Source organism: Phyllobates terribilis, unplaced genomic scaffold, assembly GCF_046119375.1.
Source record: "Phyllobates terribilis strain yellow unplaced genomic scaffold, ASM4611937v1 Scaffold_8__6_contigs__length_399053987, whole genome shotgun sequence".
NCBI classification, from domain to species: Eukaryota; Metazoa; Chordata; class Amphibia; order Anura; family Dendrobatidae; genus Phyllobates; species Phyllobates terribilis.
The window spans coordinates 389,306,516-389,313,069 of NW_027362768.1; the positions used below are offsets into that span (position 1 = coordinate 389,306,516).

The window sequence follows — 6,554 nt, forward strand, 5'->3', positions numbered from 1 at the left end:
ATACATTGGGGTCTGCACACACACACACACACACACACACACACACACTATACATTGGGGTCTCCACACACACACACACTATACATTGGGGTCTCCACACACACACTATACATTGGGGTCTCCACACACACACACACACACACACACACACTATACATTGGGGTCTCCACACACACACACACACACACTATACATTGGGGTCTCCACACACACACACACTATACATTGGGGTCTCCACACACACACACACTATACATTGGGGTCTCCACACACACACACTATACATTGGGGTCTCCACACACACACACCCACACTATACATTGGGGTCTCCACACACACACACACACACACACTATACATTGGGGTCTCCACACACACACACACACACTATACATTGGGGTCTCCACACACACAATATACATTGGGGTCTCCACACACACAATATACACCATACATTGGGGTCTCCACACACACACACACCATACATTGGGGTCTCCACACACACACACACCATACATTGGGGTCTCCACACACACACACACACACACATTGGGGTCTCCACACACACACACACACACACACCATACAATGGGGTCTCCACACACACACACACACACACACCATACAATGGGGTCTCCACACACACACACACACACACACCATACATTGGGGTCTCCACACACACACACACACACACACACCATACAATGGGGTCTCCACACACACACACACACACACCATACATTGGGGTCTCCACACACACACACACACCATACATTGGGGTCTCCACACACACACACACACCATACATTGGGGTCTCCACACACACACACACACACACCATACATTGGGGTCTCCACACACACCATACATTGGGGTCTCCACACACACACACCATACATTGGGGTCTCCACACACCATACATTGGGGTCTCCACACACACACCATACATTGGGGTCCACACACACCATACATTGGGGTCCACACACACCATACATTGGGGTCCACACACACACACCATACATTGGGGTCTACACACACACACACACACCATACATTGGGGTCTCCACACACACAATATACACCAGGGTCCTCGCACTTCTGCAGAAGGTCCTCGGCAGCTTCCATCCCCTCCTACCTGTCCCTCTCGGGGTCTCCTCTGCCCCCTTTCTGCTCCTCAGCTCACATCCCTTTGTGTATATCGGGGGTCGCACAGAGCCGGATTCACCTGCCCCCGTCACCACACAGGTGGCCCCCGCCTCCCGATACATGTCCCCAGCACAAAGGAGGCAGCGGCGGATACAAAGTAACAAGTGTTCCCGACAGCGGAGCCGGTGCAGGGTGACAGCCCGACCCGGTGCAGGGTGACAGCCCGACCCGGTGCAGGGTGACAGCCCGACCCGGTGCAGGGTGACCTGGCGGCTCACTCACCTAATACGACCCCGGCGATCCTTCTGTGTCCTGCAGAGAGAGGGGCCCGAGGAAAGCAAATATCCACAAGGTCCAGAGCGAACGGAGCACCGGTAACATCAGCGCGTCCGGTGACGGTAATCCAAAGGAGGGGAGATCCCGGCAGATCCCGAGCTCCGCAGCCGCCGCTTATACTGTTCTCGCTGGAACTGAGCAGCTTGTGGCAAAGAAAGTCACAGGAACTTGAGATATTTACATAAACCAACCTCCTCCACCCTGCGCCATCCTCCAGCCTCCAGGGGAGCCGCCCCTCACCCGGCTCCGCTCACCTGGCCTGCCGGGCACCGAGGACCCCTCCACCTGCACAGCGAGGGCACCGAGGACCCCCCCACCTGCACAGCGAGGGCGCCGAGGACCCCCCCACCTGCACAGCGAGGGCACCGAGGACCCCTCCACCTGCACAGCGAGGGCGCCGAGGACCCCCCCACCTGCACAGCGAGGGCGCCGAGGACCCCTCCACCTGCACAGCGAGGGCGCCGAGGACCCCCCCCACCTGCACAGCGAGGGCACCGAGGACCCCCCCCACCTGCACAGCGAGGGCACCGAGGACCCCTCCACCTGCACAGCGAGGGCACCGAGGATCCCCCCCCCCCGCACAGCGAGGGCACCGAGGACCCCCCCCCACCTGCACAGCGAGGGCACCGAGGACCCCCCCCCACCTGCACAGCAACGGCACCGAGGACCCCTCCACATGCACAGCGAGGGCGCCGAGGACCCCTCCACATGCACAGCGAGGGCGCCGAGGACCCCTCCACATGCACAGCGAGGGCGCCGAGGATCCCTCCACCTGCACAGCAAGGGCACCGAGGACCCCCTCCACCTGCACAGCGAGGGCGCCGAAGACACCTCCACCTGCACAGCGAGGGCGCCGAAGACACCTCCACCTGCACAGCGAGGGCGCCGAGGACCCCCCCACCTGCACAGCGAGGGCGCCGAGGACCCCCCCCACCTGCACAGCGAGGGCGCCGAGGACCCCTCCTCCGGCACAGCGAGGGCGCCGAGGACCCCTCCACCTGCACAGCGAGGGCACCGAGGACCCCCCCACCTGCACAGCGAGGGCACCGAGGACCCCTCCACCTGCACAGCGAGGGCACCGAGGATCCCCCCACCTGCACAGCGAGGGCACCGAGGACCCCTCCACCAGCACAGCGAGGGCACCGAGGACCCCTCCACCAGCACAGCGAGGGCACCGAGGACCCCTCCACCTGCACATCGAGGGCACCGAGGACCCCTCCACCTGCACAGCGAGGGCACCGAGGACCCCCCCACCTGCACAGCGAGGGCACCGAGGACCCCTCCACCTGCACAGCGAGGGCACCGAGGATCCCTCCACCTGCACAGCGAGGGCGCCGAGGACCCCCCCCACCTGCACAGCGAGGGCGCCGAGGACCCCTCCTCCGGCACAGCGAGGGCGCCGAGGACCCCTCCACCTGCACAGCGAGGGCACCGAGGACCCCCCCACCTGCACAGCGAGGGCACCGAGGACCCCTCCACCTGCACAGCGAGGGCACCGAGGATCCCCCCACCTGCACAGCGAGGGCACCGAGGACCCCTCCACCAGCACAGCGAGGGCACCGAGGACCCCTCCACCAGCACAGCGAGGGCACCGAGGACCCCTCCACCTGCACATCGAGGGCACCGAGGACCCCTCCACCTGCACAGCGAGGGCACCGAGGACCCCCCCACCTGCACAGCGAGGGCACCGAGGACCCCTCCACCTGCACAGCGAGGGCACCGAGGATCCCTCCACCTGCACAGCAAGGGCACCGAGGACCCCCTCCACCTGCACAGCGAGGGCGCCGAAGACACCTCCACCTGCACAGCGAGGGCGCAGAAGACACCTCCACCTGCACAGCGAGGGCGCCGAAGTCACCTCCACCTGCACAGCGAGGGCACCGAAGACACCTCCACCTGCACAGCATGGATACCGAGGACTCCTTCACCTGCACGACTACCCAACCTGCACAGCGATGACACCAAGGACCCCTCGACCTGCACATCAAGGGCGCCAAAGACACCTCCATCTGCACAGCAAGGGCACCGAGGACCCCTCTACCTACACAGCTAGGGCGTCGAGGACACTTCCACCTGCACAGCGAGGGCGCCAACGACCCCTCGACCTGCAAAGCAAGGGCGCCAAAGACACCTCCATCTGCACAGCAAGGGCACCGAGGACCCCTCGACCTGCACAGCAAGGACACAGAGGACCTTTCCATCCGCACAGAAAGGGCACCGAGGACCCCTCTACCTACACAGCTAAGGCGTCGAGGACACTTCCACCTGCACAGCGAGGGCGCCGAAGACACCTCCACCTGCACAGCGAGGGCGCCAAGGATCCCTCCACCTGCACAGCGAGGGCGCCAAGGATCCCTCCACCTGCACAGCGAGGGCGCCAAGGATCCCTCCACCTGCACAGCGAGGGCGCCAAGGATCCCTCCACCTGCACAGCGAGGGCGCCAAGGATCCCTCCACCTGCACAGCGAGGGCACCGAGGATCCCTCCACCTGCACAGCGAGGGCGCCGAGGATCCCTCCACCTGCACAGCGAGGGCACCGAGGATCCCTCCACCTGCACAGCGAGGGCACCGAGGATCCCTCCGCCTGCACAGCGAGGATCCCTCCGCCTGCACAGCGAGGGCACCGAGGATCCCTCCCCCTGCACAGCGAGGGCACCGAGGATCCCTCCCCCTGCACAGCGAGGGCACCGAGGATCCCTCCGCCTGCACAGCGAGAGCGCCGAAGACACCTCCACCTGCACAGCGAGGGCAACGAAGACACCTCCACCTGCACAGCAAGGACCACCCAACCAGCACAGCGATGACACCAAGGACCCCTCCACCTGCACATCAAGGGCGCCGAAGACACCTCCACCTGCACAGCGAGGGCGCCGAAGACACCTCCACCTGCACAGCGAGGGCGCCGAAGACACCTTCACCAGCACAGCATGGATACCGAGGACTCCTTCACCTACACAGCGTGGATACCGAGGACTCCTTCACCTGCACAGCAAGGACCACCCAACCAGCACAGCAATGACACCAAGGACCCCTCGACCTGCACATCAAGGGCGCTGAAGACACCTCCACCTGCAGAGTGAGGGCGCCGAAGACACCTCCACCTGCACAGCGAGGGCGCCAACGACCCCTCGACCTGCACAGCAAGGGCGCTAAAGACACCTCCATCTGCACAGCAAGGGCACCGAGGACCTCTCCATCTGCACAGCAAGGGCACCGAGGACCCCTCTACCTACACAGCGAGGGCGCCGAAAACACCTCCACCGGCACAGCGAGGGAGCCGAGGACCCCTCCATCGGCACAGCGAGGGAGCCGAGGACCCCTCCATCAGCACAGCGAGGGCGCCGAGGACCCCTCCACCTGCACAGCGAGGGCGCCGAGGACCCCTCCACCTGCACAGCGAGGGCGCCGAGGACTCCTCCACCTGCACAGCGAGGGCGCCGAGGACCCCTCCACCTGCACAGCGAGGGCGCCGAGGACCCCTCCACCTGCACAGCGAGGGCGCCGAGGACCCCTCCACCTGCACAGCGAGGGCGCCGAGGACCCCTCCACCTGCACAGCGAGGGCGCCGAGGACCCCTCCACCTGCACAGCGAGGGCGCCGAGGACCCCTCCACCGCCACAGCGAGGGCGACGAGGACCCCTCCACCGACCACAGCGAGGGCGACGAGGACCCCTCCACCAGCACAGCGAGGGCGCCGAGGACCCCTCCACCAGCACAGCGAGGGCGCCGAGGACCCCTCCACCAGCACAGCGAGGACGCCGAGGACCCCTCCACCTGCACAGCGAGGACGCCGAGGACCCCTCCACCTGCACAGCGAGGGCGACGAGGACCCCTCCACCTGCACCTCGAGGGCGACGAGGACCCCTCCACCTGCACAGCGAGGGCGACGAGGACCCCTCCACCTGCACAGCGAGGGCACCGAGGACCCCTCTACCTACATAGCTAGGACACCGAGGACACCTCCACCTGCACAGCGAGGGTGACGAGGACTCCTCTACCACCACAGCGAGAGCGCCGAGGACCCCTCCACCTGCACAGCGAGGACACCGAGGACCCCTCCACCTGCACAGCGAGGGTGACGAGGACCCCCCCACCTGCACAGCGAGGGCGACGAGGACCCCTCCACCTGCACAGCGAGGGCGACGAGGACCCCTCCACCTGCACAGCGAGGGCGACGAGGACCCCTCCACCTGCACAGCGAGGGCGACGAGGACCCCTCCACCTGCACAGCGAGGGCGGCATAGAGGACCCCTCCACCTGCACAGCGAGGACACAGAGGACCCCTCCACCTGCACAGCGAGGACACCGAGGACCCCTCCACCTGCACAGCGAGGACACCGAGGACCCCTCCACCTGCACAGCAAGGACACCGAGGACCCCTCCACCTGCACAGCGAGGGTGACGAGGACCCCTCCACCTGCACAGCGAGGACACCGAGGACCCCTCCACCTGCACAGCAAGGGCGCCGAGGACCCCTCCACCTGCACAGCGAGGGCGACGAGGACCCCTCCACCTGCACAGCGAGGGCGACGAGGACCCCTCCACCTGCACAGCGAGGGCGGCATAGAGGACCCCTCCACCTGCACAGCGAGGGCGGCATAGAGGACCCCTCCACCTACACAGCGAGGGCGGCATAGAGGACCCCTCCACCTACACAGCCAGTGTCGCCTTGCTCTGCTCTACACTAAGGTATACTCCACCTGCTCCGGCCATTACACCGTTGCTGCGCCCACACCTGGTCATTCCTCCCATCACACAGATGTGAGGAGAATTCGACCCTCAAGGGTGACAAGATGGTGGAGAGACACAAATGTGCCACCTTCCCTCAGCTGAGGGGTCTCCCTCGTGTGTCGCCCTCCATCCAGCCTCCTGTCACACAGACTCCCGGGAGACGCGCGCACTGCCTTGTATAGTCCGAGAGTATCCCTCCGCAGGGGCGTCCCTTCATAGGTATGAAGCTTGGGTGGGGACAGAGAAAAGGCGGGAAATCCTGCAGCCAATCAAATGCCACCATTCTTTCTTTTATAACGCGAATACGTTCTCTGGTTGTTATGGGTGAACCTTTGCA

General features: G+C 64.7%; 1 protein-coding gene across 4 annotated transcripts in view; it reads right to left on the reverse strand.

The window, feature by feature from the left end:
* SEMA3F (semaphorin 3F) overlaps nt 1-1,654 on the reverse strand; it is a 131,263-nt gene extending 129,609 nt beyond the window's left edge. For all 4 annotated transcript variants that reach the window (XM_073645182.1, XM_073645181.1, XM_073645180.1 and 1 more), the window contains exon 1: nt 1,432-1,654. The gene's annotated coding sequence lies outside the window, so the exon portion shown is untranslated. The remainder of the gene's footprint in view (nt 1-1,431) is intronic.
* Nucleotides 1,655-6,554: the final 4,900 nt, after the last annotated feature.